The sequence below is a fragment of the Phalacrocorax aristotelis genome, chromosome 14 (assembly GCF_949628215.1).
Source record: "Phalacrocorax aristotelis chromosome 14, bGulAri2.1, whole genome shotgun sequence".
In the NCBI taxonomy this organism is placed as follows: domain Eukaryota; kingdom Metazoa; phylum Chordata; class Aves; order Suliformes; family Phalacrocoracidae; genus Phalacrocorax; species Phalacrocorax aristotelis.
This window is the reverse complement of record NC_134289.1, coordinates 14971732-14990687: the sequence shown is the minus strand read 5'-3', so window position 1 is coordinate 14990687 and position 18956 is coordinate 14971732.

Sequence of the window (18956 nt, the reverse complement as noted above, 5' to 3'; positions counted from 1 at the left end):
ACCGCTTCTGCAAACGGACGAGGGAAGGCTGCAGCATAGAGCAATGACGACTTCAACTTCACGTAATACAGAGAAAGCCCTTGCTGAGCCAGCCTCGGTGATCTCCGCACACATCTCTGTATTGCATTGCCTTTTATTACCTCCTGTTTATTGCAAGACATCCCCGTAGCTAAAGGGAAGGGACAGAATTTGCCCTGCATTTATTCTTCAGCTGAGCACCAGGACAGGGTTTAAGTTTCCCTTAAAGCCTCAAAACAAGGATTAAGTGTGGCTCGGCTGCTGTTGGCCTGGCCAGTTCTTTTACAGAGGGGTGTGAAATTAATCTAGTCCGATCATAGCAAAAATATTATAGTCTGCTTTTCCAACTGGTATTAGAACTAACTTCTGCAGAAAAAACCTTTCGAAGGAAGAGTTGCAGCAGCACTAGGTGGGGAGACAGGAGGAGAACCTCTGAATCTTAGAAGCTGTTTCAAGCTCTCCTGAGCCTTAGAACTGTTTTAGAGTGATTGTGTTTGTCCCATTTTTAAAGCTGCTCCGGTTCGGGGCCTCTATTAGATTTTTGTACTGTACATTTTGTTATATTTCTATGTATTACGACTATATTTCAATTCTATACCCCTTCCTGAAAAACTAAAATTCTAAAATTAAAATTAACTCTGTACTATTATTGTAAGTGTAACATCTTTCTAAATAAGACTTAGTTATTGATCATATCAGAGTAGAAGCAGCTACTCATCTCTTTTGCAGGGTATGAGCATACAAGTATGCTTTTTTAGATGAGGTTTGTTTATTCCCTAAAGCTAAGAAAGCAAATTTGGAGGCTAGGTGTTGAATTCCTCATTTAATATTTCAGGTAAAATCAGAACAGTAACATAGATAGCCCTGAAGATGAGCAGTAACCACCTGAAGATGACTCGAGGGGAAGTTGCTATGACCATAGCTTCTGACCAGAGTAAATAAATTAAAAGAAAACCAAACACCCCACTTGCTTATCAGAAGGAAAGTACGACACAGGAGCTGAGGTCATTCTGAAATTAGACCCCCTCCATGCAAGCTTTCAGTCAGACCCCCTGCACTAGGGCTTTCGGTAAAGCTCTAACACACCTTTTGTGAATCCAAGCCTCACCGTGACCCCCAGCATCTGTAGAAAAGTATGGGAAGCATTGCCTCTCGCTCACAGCTGGGAAATACGGAGGGCGCCAGGTAACCTACACAAAACGACAGACCCAAGCGCAAGCTAGGCAGTTAAGAACGCCGATTCCCAAGGCCGTTCGTAGATACTCAATTTGAACATCTTTCCATGTGCTGCACTGGCGTGTTTTACCGTGTCGAAGAGGTACGCACGGGCTGCTCCACACCCGTTACTGGAGCAAGTCGTCTTTCCTTGTCAGGGCTCCTCTCGCATCTCACCAGCACCGCTCCGAACGTGGGAGCTGTTAATTGCCACAGCGCAAGATTTCCCCCGGAGGAGAATTCCCAGGGAGAGGCGGGTCTGTAGAGCCTATTCTGTGCTACTTAAGAGACAGGTGTTAGAGCAGATGACAAAATCTGAAAACAAAGTGGGACAAGCATGGCTTTGATATGTGGACCTGCTGTTTTAGAAATGCCATGAGGTTTACATCACATCATGGCGGTAGAGGTGGAGTTCCTACGAGGCTTCAAGGTCTGCGTTTGGCACATCAGTGTACCCTAATTCAAGGAGACAGAGCTGGGAGGAAGCGGTTGTTTGGATGTACAATGTATACAACGCGTGTATTTTTAACGGGGGTCAGTTGTGGCACCGAAAATATCAGTTTATGAAGGCAAACAACAGGCAACCTTTGGTCACCATCCATCAGACCAGAACCGGCTTGTGCCAAATGAGAAGCTGAACAAGACTGGCGGTGTCCAGAGGATAAGACAAAGTGCAATCCAAACCAGAGTCCTTAATATTTAGGCTGTGCTCACAGTGGTCTTACTAGCCCACAAATAAATGCTTTTGCTTATTTTACACAGTTTTCAGATCTCAATCCATTGATTTGATTTCCTTTAAACACCGATTAGTTTCATTGATTAATAGGAATGGAAATCATACCCTGGATTCTTCTTCTGGCCTTCAAATTTTGCTAGCCTAACGCTCCAGATCTTTGCTAGAAGAGGGGTTCTGCTGTTCGCTCGGCCTGTGCAGTTTCGCAGTCGAGACAGAAAAGCTTTTGATGAATTACACCTGGTGTATAACTTCAATTTAATCCCTGCCTGTTTAGGGACAGCATTTCCCTGCTAGTCCCCGTGTGTTAAGCAGCGGTAGATCGGCTGTTGACACACAGCGTAAGCAGCGGCGACAGCTCTGTTCGTAGCACAGAACTGGGGTGGCCCTCACCTTTTTGACCCGTTACTCTCCACTCGCGCATCGCTCTGCCCCGCGAGCAAGGCTCTGAGCGGGGACAGCAGGCCTCCGCACACGCCGTCGCCGCCGGGCCTCTCTTAGCTGGCGCCCTCGGGGAAAAAAACGTAGCTGTAGCGTCAGTGCATTATACGAGCTGGCGGGGTAAAGAAAAGGCAGGCCCAGCCTGGCTTTGGCTGGCCAGAGCCACCCTGAGCTCTCAGGCAAAGATCTTGCCCCTGGCTGCTTTATCTCTGACCCTCTGCAGGCTGCCTCCTCCTCCCTGCATGCCTCTAACCAAAGGAGAGACAGTATTTCTTTGCCAGGCAAGGCAATTACTGCTTTCCAGCCGCGTGGCTTTCTCCCAGCTATCAAATGCATTACCTTCAAAACAGGATAGAGTCAGAAAATTTATGTACCGAGTTTCGGCTCAGTCTTCCATCGCAACATAAGCCATAACAACCAGAGACCGTGTCTCAGGACACAGAGCTCCACGTAAAGCAATTGCTCAAAATATGGTCTCAAGGACTTTGACAACCTCTACCACAAAATTAGAGTATTCATCTTATCGCTGCCTAGAAAGAACGGTTCCCCATTGTAAATATAAAGCATTTCTCTATTTCTTCAAGAGATTTTGTGAATTCGTCCTCCCTTACCTCCATTCCTTCTGTAATCAGCGTTTAAAACAGTATCTGAAGCAGGCAATTATAGTTCTTGCATTAATTTGCTGAACTGATTGTCAAGAGAAGTTGTTCTCAGCTGGTAAGGTAAATAAAATATTACTATATCTAGAAGGCAGAAAATACTACCAGATAATGACAGAAAAGTATTGCTTTTTAAAGGTGCCTGCTCCTCGAAAGACATTTGCAGAGCGTAATGCTTTTAAAATCTCAGTAACGCAGTGGTGCCTGGCCGACGTGGTTCCCGCTGCTTGACGGACCGCAGTACAGAATAGAACAGCGAATGAGGAAGCGTAGTGCTGAGTAGAAAAGACCACGCGTGTGCCGCGGGAAGAGCCTGGAACATTTTGGCTGACTCTGTTAACTCCATCCTATTACAGGCTTTCTAGTCAGGGACCACTTGTTACAAAGACAAAACGCACATGGAGGCTGACGGCCACTTTCCAGTAACTGACCAAAACCCCAAACATACAAGCTTGAGGTGATTTCACATATAGTAAGTTCTCATACTGTTCTCGGTGGCTGTAATATTGTCCAGCCACTCAGATTTTATTTAAAAAAAACTTGGAAATCAGCATTATTGCGATGCATGTTTTCATTTCTGCCTTAGTTATTATTTTAAATACTGCTGCAGTATAAGAAAAACTTCTGAAATACAGTTTTCCAGCAAACTTCTTTCTAAAGTGACTTGCAACAAATGCCAACATGCTGTTTGATGCCTGTAGTAAATGAGCTCTTTTGTGTAACTACTGAAAAGGTGCAGCACTGGTAGCCCTGGAGGGATGTTCCCTACCAGAGACAGTCCTCTAAGACCATTTCACTCAAGGTCCTCCTTTGAGATAGGCAACAAAGATTCTATTTTCCCTCCCACTTTCATTAGGAAATAAACTTTAACCACAACATCATCCCACAGAGAACCTCGGACTTTAAACGACTGAGTCAGTGATGTCAGATCTTCAAAACCAACGGCTGGACTGGAGTTGACGCAGTGATTGAGAGTGACGGTCTCTACATCCCATGACCAAATCCCCTCAGGTCAGGAACGCAAGCTTATGTCCTAAACCATCTGCTGTAGGAGAAAAGCCTGCTCACTTCTAGGCCTCACTTATTCTCCCGCTCCAAAGGAAGGGGACACCTGGAGATGGGTCTTAGCAGCCAGCACCCCACTTTTCGGCAAAAACCACAAAAACCTCCGTGTTCTCCTAAAAGGTGATGACAGAGTACAGCACAGCAGAAGGAACCACGTGCCACGTCCGTACCCCGTCTTGATTTTTTGCCGCATACTTGCAGAGGACAGTTCAGCTCTGGTACACTGCCCACTCTTCCAGAAGGGAAGGCTTTAATCCTATTATCCTTTGGAGCCGACTACTTTCTGGCAAGAGTCATTACAGTGTTATCTGTGATTAGCAATCTCCTCCTCCGCTGAGCCCGCGTGCCCTCCCCAGGGCCAAACAAAGACTTCCTCTCTCAGGGTTTCTTGTGTCATAAAAAAAAATAGAGCTGAAAACGCTCTGCTCAGTCATTTTGTGCGTTCGGGTAGCGGCCTGCGCGGCGTGCTTGGGGTCTGTGCACAGGGCAGTTTCAAAGTCTAAGTAATGTAATGGATCTAATTGAAAAAAAAGAAGTTTCTCCTTTAATCTTTACAAGGACACACGAGTGCATTCCTCCTCTAGAAAATGAAAGTTAATGGTTCTCTCTTTTCAGAGGTCCATTGGATGATTTATTTTATATGTTTGAAAAGGGCTGTGTGCATAGTCTGAGACGCAATATTTGATTTCTAGGCCCCTGTCAGAAACAGCAGTTAAGATCATTAGACATTTTCATTCAATAAAGAAGGCTAAAAAGGGATACCCTAATGGACACCCTGTCACATCTTATCCATCTTAAAAAAGTAAGTCTCTCATAGTAAACAGAGCCTCTAAAACACGACACGGTGCCTCGCTGCCCTCAGCTTTCCTTTCGGCTGAGCAAAGTGGAGTCATTCAGATTCTACAGACGCTATTCACGGTACCACCATAAAAAGTGAAATCTCAGCCTCAGAACACCTGCCAAGAGAAGAGAAGAGAATAATACGAGGGAAGACTGTGTAAAGGGACTCAAAAGCCTCAAATCCCCGAGAGCGCTTTTATGAGCTGACAGATTTCTATTTCATTTCTGCTAGAAAACTTTCAGACCTTAGGGACACTTCATCATTAGCAGCAGAGCGAAAAATAAAAGGTAGTGACTTTTACCATATATCCTGTTTGAAACAAAACAGATACTTTAACCAAAACCTGTTCTCAAATTAGGAGTACAAATCAATATAGTCAAGACAGGCCAATGAAGAGTTTGCCAATTTATGTCTCAGAGGAGAAATTAAAATTTTAAGCTTTCCTAATAATAGTAATTTCTCATGAAGGAGCTAGGCTGGCCAAGCAGGTCTCCCAAAATTAAATGGGTTGAACCACGAGAGGAGACAGACCATGGTATGACCACAGGTTCTTCTGTAAATGAATGGAACATTTTGGGGGGGAACATTTCAATGAAAATGGCAGAAAGTAATAAATTAGCTTGGGGGGTGTGTGTTTCTGTTTCTTTTCACCTTTTCTACTTATTTAATCTTTCCCCTCACAGAAAAGAAGCATGGAGAAAGAAAGAAAACAGCTTTAAAAACCTAAGTGCTAAAAATGTTTACGTTCTAAATAGCTGAAAACAGTTTCATGAAAAAATAATAATAAAACAAAATCAGGGTTTAAGAAAAATTGTCCCCCCTCTGTAGCCGTACTTACGTGGAATCCAGCCACGTTTTCCAACAATTACAGTGACTGCTCATGTGAAAAGCACCTACATCGCGGGCTTCCTATCCCACTCGTAAGCCATCTGAAGGGAGTTAACGGGAGTAACAGGAGGAGGGTGACGACAGGGGAGTAGTTCCATGGGTAGCGGGACTAATAAAGCTTTATCCTGCAGTCTCTCCTTCAGTCAGAGCACTAGCAGGGTCTCCCCTCTCTTTCCAGCCCTATATTTTAGCTTGACCTGTAGAAATTACATTTTCTTAAAGACTTTTTTCCACTTCTGTCAAATGAGGATGAAATCAGACAACTGTTTGAAAAGTGATTTGAGAGAGAGAGAGAGCAATTGCAGGAAACAGACACAGGCAGCGTAGTAAGTCATCTTTCTTTAGGTAACCAGACTACAAAAATCCAGGTGGACGGTGAATGACAGGACATCTTCTGCAAACCAGAAGGCTGCGAGACTCCAAGAACTGCTTCGATGTGGAGCTTTGGAACGAAAACGCACAAGGGAAAGTTTGAAGGCTAATGAAGCATTTTCCAAAATACACACGAAGAATTTTGTAAAGGAGTTGACACTATTCTGACGCTCCGTATCGCTGACAGCAACTTTAAATCGAATAAGTGGAAAAAAAAAAAGTAATTTCATTGTTTATCACCAACCATTCAGTAGCCGGAAGCAAGGAGGACACACCTGTAAGGGACTGAACTGCAAGGGTCATAGGCTCAAGCTCGTCTTCTCTTCCTGGCCTTGACGTTGTCCTGGAGCAAGTTCTTCAACAGATGGCACTTTTCATGCTTCTTTCTCCGTCCCCTTAACCTTCCTGACCATTTCGACTGTCAGGTACCATGATGCTAAAGGTACAGGCACACTTTGGGATTTGTGCTCTATTTGCTGTCCCTCCTACCTCCTTCTAATTAGGCAAGGTTTTAACAGACTTACATCTCTCTAAATCTTAAAGTGTTTCTTAGATTTCCATGTTTTAATTTAAAAAAAAAAAAAAAAAGCCTTAAAGACTTTACAAACCGTTGTTTTACATGAAAATAAAAGCAATGACTAATTCAAAAGCAGAATTCAAGCAGTGGTCATAGTCTGGTTGCACTTAATAAGAGCTAGGGATAACAGTAATCGGCAAGAGCCTTTGGAAATGCCTGTAGGGTTTTTCTCCCTCAGTCCTATAAAACTTACTTTCATATTTTATTTTCTGGTCTCTGCATTCTACTTCTGTGTTTTTCACATGAGTTGATATGCAACGAAGAAATAAAAGATTTCTTTCTTCTTCTTTTTCCTCCACCACTAAAAAAAAAATATGACAAAATAGAAAGGAAGGAAGGGGTTTTGGAATTTACTTCGGGGTTAGGCCAGAACATGATTCTCTGCCCTTCTGCTTGGGAGGTGCGTCTTAAGGAAATAACAGCATTGTCTTCTTCCTTTTCTTCTTGTTCTCATTTACAGCGTGTTCCTCAAGCTTTACCTGCTATTCCTTTTTTTCTGTCTACTGCTTTCTTCCCCTCTCTGCCTTTCTCACAGAGAGAGGGAGGGATGCTGATCTGTTCTGGAGCAGTTATCAAACAGGGCCAAACCTAGGCATCAGTAAGGTGAAGCTGAATAAAAAAAAGCTATAGTATACTTTAAAAAGGAGACACTAGCTGAAAGGTAACGAGGAATACTTCATTGGTGATAAGAAAGCTACTCCTGGGACCTCATACCTATAACAAAAGAACGGCTAAAGGCTAGAGTGCCCTATAACAGATGGATATATAGGACAGGACTGCTGCGTAGCTCAGTCCCTGATGTGTCACTTCAATCAAACCTGACTTAAGGAAATAAAGTGCTTACATGCCCGCACAAATGTTAGCATCATGGAACAAAGAGCAGAGAGGGTCTGACAACAGAGGCTATGGAAGGCACTGGTTGAGTAACAGAGCCAGGCCAGAGGAATTCAAGGCAGGATAAGAAGGATAAGACCCTTCCTTCCCTACAAAGCTTTATACCAGTCATATCACCAGCTGTTAATTAAGGAGGAAAAAAAAAAAAAAGAGAAAGGGGCTGTTTCTACAATATAGGCCACTTCTGTGGCTGAGATCCTCTATAATATAATGCTTTTCCCCCTCCCTTTCAGCTTGATTCACTAAATAAATGAATAATTGGCTGTGAAACATGGCAGAAGGATATTAAAGGCTATTAGCACATGAAATGAGCTGTGTGCCGGTGTAGTTGTAACCCCGTGTAGTGAACAGCTATGTAATTCACCTGGGACTGATGGATAATTAGTCGTCAGCGCTGCCAGAAGTCTCTGATGTGTCAGAAATCAGACAAATTTTCAATAAGCTTTCTTCTGCCACTTCCTTCCCAGTCACGTCGATCTGTTGCAGTTACACACGTATAGGTGTATGTTGCAAGGTTAGAAGCCAGTCCAAAGGCAGACATCAGTGAGGCAGCAGCCCAAAGAGCTGCCTGTGCTGCTGCCGATTAGCCTGGTCCTGGCCTGAGCCCGCGTTCTGCTGGGACAAGCTCTGGAGACCTGCTGACAGACTGTGCTGCGCGCCACTGCTCCAGATCAAACAGAGGGAAGTTCAGGTTCCCCCAAAGGCACCAAACACGAACGCAGGTGGACTTTGAGGGCTCTCGGCTTACCCTTTCACACCACCACCGCAGCCGAGTTTCAGTTTGCGATCAAGCTCAGACCCACACAACGAAGAGGCAGCACAACGGTAGAGCTCTGTGCTTCGCCCTTCACAGCCCTGAACGCGGGGAGGCGTGGAAGCCGTACCTGGACCCACCGCTGTCCAGACTCGAAATCTCTGACATGACTTGGTTCCTGGTTACCAGGTTCCCCTTTTCTTCCTCTCATTCGGAGGCCAAGGCGGGCAGGAAGCCAGCCGAGTTCCACAAAATCTGGAGAGCACTTTGCACTTTTTTGTAACAACTGTTTTAGTGCTTCTGTACAGATTAAAAGAGAAATATAAAATGAGTGAATAAAATGGCATTTTTTTTTTTCTGCAGAATTATTTTCTTTCAAGCTTCTTTAACCTGGGGAATTGCTCTTTGCCAGTGGTCACTCTCTCTTCAACTCCAGTTCTGTACTGTGAGAATAATATTCATTCAGACGAAATTAAAGGTTTATATTTTCTAGACTGTGGCAAAATCTATGTGAGAAACATCCCTGCTGATGGGTTCTGTTGCTATGCCAGCAGAGGAGACCACGCTACAGCTCTTCACATTCTACTGCTGCCGACGGTACTTTATCGCCTTATTGCAAGAGACAAAGCAATCTGGGGTCTCTACAGAGTCGAGTCGATAAGAAGCCATCCAGATGTACATGCTGTTCAAAAACTTTCCGTTTGCCCTGCAGTCCAAATACATCATCTAGCACTCCCTGAAGCCCCTTAGGAATCCATAAACCTCTCACTGTATGGGCACCGCTGTTTTACCTTTTGCTGGCTAGCGTTTTGCATTCTGCTTAAATCTTCGAGAACTCACTGTGTACAAGCATCGAAACAAACTTTCACAGGGAGAACAGGGTGATAAATTCAAACAGAACACGGGTACAGATTTGTGTGAACGAAAAGCACCTTAAGAAACCTTAACTGAGCGAGAAGGACACCGCGGCCAATGACAAAGGTTCTAGAAACACGGAAAATCAACGAGGAAGGCAGCCGTGAAGACTGTGAGGTCGGCTAAAGAACTGGCAATACAGACCGCTTCCCACTAACCTCTCTGGTTTCCATTTCATTCTTCTTGTTGATACAAGTGTGTGTATATATATACGCACATACACATACACACATTGGTTAAGCAGCTGAGGCTGAGATTTTCCAGATTCAGCTGGACAATGTTTATTTATTTTATCGTTCTCGTCTATTGCACCGTGTAAATGTTTGCTATTGGAGTATCTGGAAGGAAAATTTCCAAAAAGACAGTAACGGTCAGTGACACGTGCCAACAAAACTATGTAATCCCTAACATGGATATCCATTGTGTGGTATATCCAAGGAACAAAAGGCAGCAGAAAGAGTCCTTTCTTGCCCTGCATGAACTTTTTACTTGAGTTTGAAGAAAATGAGAAGGAATAAGAACACAACTGAGGAAAGAGGAAGATTTCAACTGAATTTGGTCGCAATCCTAATTGACCTAAGGGCTGCTTTGTCTCTTCCTCTTGGCATCAGTACTCAAATGGCTGCATGGGCCAGGTCTTGCCTTCTCGAATTTGTGACATGGTGTATTTGCCAGCTACCAGGCACTGTGCTGAGCCTAGCACCATCTACAAGCTGACTATTCATACATCTCGCTTGCTTATCCCTTTCCTTTTGATTAGGATGCAGTGGGCTTTTTTTCATTAGAGATGATGTATTTTAACACTTTTAATTGTAGTAGGTAATTATATATTTCTTTCTTCCCTTCTCCTGGAATGCAGCTGCATTGGGAGTTAGTTCCTTTGCCTGAAATTGCAAGATGGAGCATAATTCTTTCTCAACATTTTTTGTGGATATAAACTATGAAACTTACCCTGTACGTGACAGAAGTAGAGATTTGCTGAGCCATAGAATCGTCAGCATAAATCAAAAGTTGTACCATTCCACCAATCTATCATATTGCTTTAGTCCCTTTAGTTGAAAGTTATTCATTTTACTTTTAACTCCTCTGCAGCAAGCCGCTGGAGAACGCCTCATGGAAAGGATTGCCCAAGAGCATCCAACACACTTGTGTTCACGCCAGCCATCTCTGCCCTGCATTCCGTGCAGCTCATTTGCAAGCATTAAGCTTGCGCTGTAGGTTAATACAAGCATTCGCCCAGCTGAGTTCAGCTGCTGCTAGCATGTAGCCGCTGCAGACCAATTCGGCTAGAAAACTTGCCCAGGAAGCTAAATAAATATTCAGGCAGGGAGCCCACACCCAGCTTTGGTCTGCCACGGCTATGTTGATCGCAGTATTTCATTTGTCTGGTTTAAAGCTAGTTTCTTCTTCCTTGTGTTAGATGCAGTCACGGCGGCGCTGAGAATATCCTCAGGGACACGTGGGGCACAGAAGTACAGGACTGCAGGGCAGCGCGTGTGTGACCCAGGCCAGGACTCCCAGTTTCAGGCATCCAAGCAATAGCTGTCTGTCCAGTTCAGGAAGAGTCACACAACATCTATTCCACGCCTAAGGCACAGGTCACAGAGCCGCGGCATAAAGGTGCCACGGTAAAAGACAGAGCCTCAACCATAACATGCCTCATGAAGGGAACAGGAGAGGTCAAGGGGAATCACACCGAGAACTTCATACATAAAACTCATAGATCCCTCGCTTCAGGGGGAGACTGTGCGGAGAGGGAACTGGCAGTGAAACTCATCGGCTTGATCTAGGCCCTCCCTGCCTTGACTGAAAAATATTACTTGAAATAAAGATTGGGTTCTTACCTAGAAACGAGGGTTCAGGTTACCATGAAAGAAATCTGTCTCATGCCTGGCTTCTTAGTTCCTGGGGCTGAAAGCGTTTGACTGTTTTCTCGGAAATTGCATCCACATCTCTCTACCAAGACGATCTGGGACGGAGCAAAACCTTAATGAGTCTCAGGAACCCCATTTATTTCAGTTCTGAGTGCGGTTATATTTAGCATTGATATGCTATCTTAAAAATAATAATGAAATAATCTCTAAACTACTTGCCAAAGAAAGTTTGTGCCCATATATGTGATCTTGTGTCATAACAGCTCAGGCACTGCTCTGAGTCTTAATGAAGCTCATGTGATATCAGTTATAAATGGGAACGGTGCAGAGCAAGTGACATAGTGTATCTGAGAAGGAGTTATAAAAAAATATGCTAATTCTGAAAATAAGATTCTTGGAAGGAAACGCAAATAACATTGATGGAACTCTACAGAAAGCGACATATTCTTCCACAAAGACCTTGCTGTTGCCAAGAACCCCTTTTTACCCATCTTAAACGATTCCTTGCTATAAATGCAGAATGGGTAGGTGTTTTACAAAAGAAAGACGACTCTCTCTTAGCACTGCTCACATGCTCTTGGGGATGCAGAATCTTTAATCAGCCATTATGTTATACAGCTCTTCAGATGTCTCCTGATCTCCCAAATTCTGATGACTGAAACGTGTTTAGAACAAGAACAGCTATAATTGTGGAGACTTGTGCCTTTTCAAAAGTCATGGCTAATGACAGTTTTTTAAAGTGAGCTTCTCGGTACTCTTATCCTCTGGAGGGCTGGTGGGAGGAGGGAATTGCACGCGTTCCTGGTTGCTCCCTTCAGTTCCTCATTCTACTTCTGAAATCTTTTCTATGCTTTGCTGAACTGGCTGTTGTGGAAAAAAGTGGAGAACTGAAGTCCTTTGTTCATTTATCAGATGCATTTTAACTCATTTGCAAAAGCAGCATATTTTGGAAACTACTCATCCAAATAGTTCCTGTGAACAGAAATTATTACCATTTTTCACTTCTCTCTTTCTCAGGCCTCTTTTTTCTGCCTTGGTTGAAAATAGGGGAATGTCTGAGATTTGGCAATTCAAACTACTTTGGGCAGGAAATTTTAGCTCAGCAGTTAAAACTGATTTTTTTTTTTCCCAAGAATGCTGGTTTTACATTGGTTAGTTTGCTTTTACATGAAAACGGAATACCTGCTATTATACATTTGAATGTCTTTCTAAAGCATTGCTCTAGTGTTTCATACGACCTACAGTTTGTGCTCTTCACCTTCTCTTCTCCCCATGAGCTAGGATTCCTCATGGAACTCTGGCTCTATGCAACGGCCAGGACTCTGTATCAAGGGGAGACTATGGTGTGCAAGCGCAGATTTAATTTATCCAATACCAGCTGTACCAAAAGAGCACCAATCCATTTCAAGATGGGAATAGAGCTGTTTCCATTCAAAATAGCACATGGGTTAGTTCCTGTGTTTTCAGTAACACTCACAACCTAAATTTGCTCATAGTTCATACGCCAGGTGAGATGGAGTGTGGGAAAACTATTCAGTATGGGTGCTGTAACCTAATTCGTGTGATATGACTTCGGTTCATGGATAAACAAGTACAAACTTTTGAACACATAAAGAACAATCACTAATAACTGTTAATGAATTAAAACACAGGTCTGCTTGATGTAGTTATTAAAATTATGGTAGCAGCTTATACCTCTCTATTCTAGGGCTTCCAAATTGGCAGAATTGAACCAGGGTCAGTACTGTTGCCCCTAGAGACATTATGTCGTACAGTGCCGAGAAAGTGGAATATAAAACCAGGAAAAAACACAGAAATCAATAGACAAAACAAAGACAATCTTGTTAATTTCTTTAGTTGCAGCTAACATATTTCTGCTAGAAATGAAGCCTCCCCAGCTTTTTCCCCACAAAGATACTGATAATTAATGTCAGAGCAACACATTTTATTACCTAAACTATTTGACCAGAAATACTTCCTGCTCCTTTTTAACTCAATATACATCAGGAAAAATGTATTGGGTTTTTTTTCCTTTATAGTTTTCAAGTGAAAATTAAGAATAACATAAACAGCAAACACAGAGTGGGGAATAATCCCACCACGTCAACTAAGTTGACAGCGTATAGAAAAATGCTAGTGAATTCACTATGTATTTCATTTTACAACCATTTCAGCTTGAATTGTATATCTAGGAAAGCTTCTTAGGTCTACAAGGGGTTTTTCCAGAAGAGAACATTTATTATAGTTGTCTTGGCAACATGAGCTCAGTGGAAATATAAATCAGGGCTTAAGAAGGCTTTGGTTTTAAATTCTGAAATAAAACAGAGGAGAAATAAAATAACTAGGTGAGCAGCACTTTGTGATCTGGTCTCTGTTAAATGCACAAAATGACCAGATCCATTACACACTGAAGTATTCCTACCTTCCCTCATGCTGATGAAGCTTTGAGTGGAGTACAGTCTTAAACAGCAGCCAGGAGCAATGCTCTCAGAAAGATGTCAGCAAGCTGCGTGGAGCCCCCATTAAAGCATCAAACAGGATAACAGGCTTAGAGGAACAGCACCCTTGACAAAGTTAGAGGGAATGCAGAGCAGAAAATAGGAGACTGAAGGGGTATATGATCGAGATTTTTCAAAACCTTAGAAGTTTTTATAAAAAAACCCAGTTACTAATTGTTCCACATGGGGATCCCAGCCTTGAGAAGCAATGCAGGCAAAGAGTGAAAAATTCAGCTTAAATTAAGCCAGAATTTTAGCTGTTAATTAATGAACGCCTTTAAACAATGTAAGAAGGTACCTAGAAAACCTGTCTATATCATTAGCAGTTTTTAAGCACAGACCGAAGGAGATAACTTTACAACTGTTCTTGTAAAGAAATTGCTTCAAAGGCTTGCAAAAAAGTAAAATATTCTATCCCGCCTCATTTTTTTAACTGGAAAAACCAGCGATCCCTTCCTGTCATACACTCGTGTGCCGACGAGCCTGGACACAGCTCCACCTGCGCAGGCACGCAGCCTGTCCTGGGGAAGCTCCTGCTGCCGGCACTGCCTTCGTATTAACATTTGTTGAGAATCACGAACTTCCGACTGCGAATCCAAGTCTGACAACCTTTCTGCTGTTATTTCACCTGAAAGGCTCATCCAGCGGCGATTGCAAAGGGAGAACAGAGGTGACGTGCGAATCCTGAGGGAATTGCTGAGCCTTCAAGAGCTGCCTCGCTCCCACCGCTAGCTTTGGTCCAATATACATAGGAAATATGTTGTGAACTTCAAAAAGGTAGCTGAAACTTCTCTAGCTAAGCAGCACGTAAACCTAATGTCAACTGAAGACGGAGAAGAACGTACTGAACCAGCTAAAAGACAGATTCACTAACCAGTGTCCAAGTGATTCCCCCGGTTCTTTCTTTTTCTATTTTTCCTCTACCAAGTTCTGGGCATAGTTCTGTAACCCTCACCGATAGCACTTCAGAGTGTAGGCATATTAAGACACGTTTTTTAATTCTTTACATCTGCTGATTGATCTCCTCTTCATCTAGAAATTAACACATTGTGGTCTAAAGCTCAGATTTGATTTGTGTGCTATGTCAACCCACGAAGTGCTACACAATATTAAGTGTTCTGAAAAAAATTCTCTATTCCCGTATATATAAAATACATTGAGAACTAGAGAAAAGCTGCATTTCTCAGGTCTTGGTCTGTAAATTATGAACAAGAGCATTCATTTTATCGCGTGGCGACAGTGATAAGACGAATTATCGTTAAGGCATTGTTGATATAATTTAAGGATAAGCCCATAGCAAAGACCATGGACCACGTTGCTACTTTGCCATCAGAGTAAGGTCATGTCGTACTAAGTCTGTAGTGTCTATCTAAGTACTACTAAAGGTAGTACGTCTCAGTGTGGTTAATAAACTGTGGGGGGAGAGGTGGGAATCTAACTTTTTACCCCCTGCAAAGACATTCATCAGAAATACCACAGGGATGATTTATAATGATCAGACACCCCTCTTCCCCTTCCCCCAGACCCTGTCAGAATCAGCCTTGCTCCACCTACCTTACGGAGATAATGTTCATACAGACCGCGGTCCTGGCAAACAGCTCGATAGTTTAATAGTTGAGCAAATTTTAATGAGAAGTTGAAAAACCCTGACTATCATTGTTCTGGATCCTTCAGTAGTGACACCTGAATATGCCACAACAAGACTTTCTCTCTTGATTTCAAAAGCAGGCAGGATCACACCTACCGGGAATAATACTCTCCTGTTCATTATACGATGGTTTACACAGCATGAAATGATGAATCAGAGAGCTTGTTAATGCTCTGTAGAACAGCAGCATCTTTGAATGTGAAATGAGCTCAAAATTAAAATATTAATATCTTAACAGCATTCCAAAACTTCTAATATATTCTAAATATATTGTAAACTACATAATATTTACCCCTTCAATTCTAACGGCTACCGTATGGTGATACATTCTAAATACAATTAAGGCATATCTATAGCTCGTAATGGGCAATTTTGCTCACCAGATATGATTCTGTCTCGATAAAAACACATACGCTACTATGCATAGAAACCTCATTAAAATGCTGTTGGAATAATAACGTACACAAAACCCCGTTAGCATCCGTGCTTCTGCCATTATAGCTAATGGCAAAACCTTATTGATTACAACAGGAGCTCTTCTCAGTGAGCGTTTCTGCTTACTTTTACTGCAGGCCAAATTATACCTCTGTAATCTCTGGAACCCTTAGTATTTTCCATTGCCACATCAACAGCTGCTAGCTAGGGCCCAGCCTTCTTTCAAGCGCACGAGCCTCTGCCGCCGTCCCCAGCCAGCTCGCTCCACGAGGTCACATCTGAAATACACATGTTCTGCAGCGTGAATTGTCCTTTCCCTCCCACCTAATGACTAATCTCAGCGCAGATTTATACCAACTCAAATGAAAGATGCACGTGACAGATATTTAGGTGTAAATCTCTTTGCATATCCTCATTTTTGGGGTAGTAGGTCAATTTAATAAAGATCAGTGACGAGCCTGTTTTAGCTAAATCAAAATTAATTAATGAAACAAAATAATAATATAGTCACCAGTTTAAACTAGATGATGTATGCTTTAAACCATGCTTTCTGTTTATTTGATTCAAATCTGCTTTGATTAGGAATCATGTAAGGGCATGGAAGGACAGCAGATGACTCTTTTCTACACGGAGATAAACAATGCATGGTTTTTGCCATTTTAATTTTTTTTTAAGATGCTTACATTATTGGTCATCGTTTTTGCTTCCTATGGGTATTAGGAACGGGAATTTGCGTTGGTTCACGTGTAGATATTGACCTTCAAAACTTCCTATCTGTCAGCAAAAGTGCAAACTTGCCCCTTTTGACGGCCACTCACTCAGGGCAGACACCCACAATATCACGGGTCACGTAACGAAACCCAGCTATACACAAAACAGCATTTATTTTTTAAACTGTAGTAGATGCTGGAGTAAAAAAAAAAAGTAAAAACATTTAAAAAAATCCTTCCCCTTGAGGTGTTCCTGAGTTGAAAAGCTCCAAATCTTCTAAATAAAAACACGCACTGAAGATTTACATAAGTTTACAGGGGAACTGCCATGTGGGATCTCATCCAAACCGCCATCTGATGGGTAGAGATGCACAGACAAATCCTGCTTCAGATCGTGGCCTGGGTTAACTGCTTTCAGGGGAGATGCAAGGAGCTATCTGCACGCACAGGAAGCTGTGAAGAAAAAAAAATGCCTATAATGCTAATTCCTTTCCGGGCTCTGACAAATTCTTGGCCGTGAAGATCAGCGTTTCTCACTTAGTTACGCCTGTCAGAGGAAGGCACCGATCGTGGCAAGTTCCTCCTGTCCTCATGTAAGTGATGTTCTCCATTTCTGTGCTAAAGTTTCTGTACTCTTTTCATTTGTTAGACTGATTGAAATAACCAGAATTTTGCCTTTTGCTGGCACCTCAGCTTCTTCCATGTCCCTGTTGATGACGACGACGAGTTCATTATTACGATGAAGCGATAAAGCGGATGGTCCCTCTTCAGTCCATGCCACCTGCAGATATGGATCCACGTTTATAACCATGCCAGCTGCAGGTGCCAGAGGTACCGTTAACCGAAGAGGGGAAAAACTCGAAGCTGTAACACAGAACCACAGAGATATATTTGTTATTATTATTCAGTCTCTTTTAATAAGGTGCGCGCTGAGTGTGCCAAGCCAGAACACGTACTGCCTACAAACCTCAGCTGCCTTGGAAAGAATCAATTACCATTAACAAAGACATGGTTTTACCAACGGAGTCTGTAACGACAACGTACGTTGTACAAAGAATTTTTTTTTATGTTGTAACCAGATAAAAAGCTGACGCTATTATCAAATCGACACGGCTGCTGACATAAAGTACGCAGGCAGTGATTTTAGTACCTTGATGGCTGTATTTCTCACATATAGTATTTAAAATACAGTATTTAAACACGACGGCTGCTCTTTTCTTGTTGAGGCCCCTGTGTAATCTCATGAGTGTCATCGTTAACCACGCAGAGCAGCGTATAAACTCGTTGGATTCACTTTGCAAAGGGCTGGGCTCACACGGTTCTGTTATTAGTAAGGGATATACTTTGTCCAAACTCCCAGACTTGCTTTGTCTTCTTCCCATTCCCTTAGGTGTTTCTGCAGAGCCTAGAAAACCGTGCTCAATTATCTGCTGTCTCAATGAAATAAGAGCACGAAGCCTTGGGGATACACGATACAGGAAGCCCACTTGCGAAGTTTACGAGCTCACAGGGATGGCACTACGGTTACCCTGCACTGACGGGGACGTGACAGAACTGGCAGGAGGAGGATTCTGTGACCAGAACCACAGTGGGATGAAAGTTTATCACAGAAGCAGTTCCCCCGTCAGAAATGTCGCTTTGAGAAGTGGTTAATGAGATAAACCCACCTCGGCTCCTGACACAAGAAAGTTAAAAAACTGAATTACCCCAGGAAACAATGGTTAATGCCTTGTTTCACAGTGGAACGTGTATTTCCTTTTTGAATGCGTTCTAGTATTTTATGTTATTTCAGTAAATTTGTTGCAGAAGTATTAACCTGAGAACGGCTATACTGGATGGGAGCAGCAGCCAGGCTCTCTCACCAGCATCCTCCCTCCCATCGGGGCAACTCGCGGGCGCTTATGAAGGAACGCTGCCCACAGCGGGGCCTCCTTCCCCATACATTTCTTGCCAAGAGCTAATAGCTTAAGTTCTGCTTGATTCGGAGGTGCGTGCAGTTCACCTTCAACAACCACTGATGGACTCCCGCTCCAAAGACCCGTTTGCAAAACGACGCATGCTCTTCGCCCCCACAAATCCTGTAGCAATGAATGCATAAACGTTACAGTTTTGCTGTATATATATAAAAAATATTTTCGTTTGCTTGAAACACAAAAGTCTCTTCGGATGGCTCTTCTCTCTCTTATTTTGAGACATGGGATAATTTATTTCTATTCACCTTCTCTACATAGTGCATTATTTCGGGGAGCTCAGCATTCCCCTACAGATCTCCCTTGTCTGTTTTGTGTCTCCGTACTCGCACACCTCTGACCATCCTTATTAGAACTAGGAAACTTTTATGTATCCTTTCATGAGGCTGAGGGCCTCTGACAAGGCACACAGTACCGAAGGCTGCGTTCCATGGATCCGTACAGTGTTT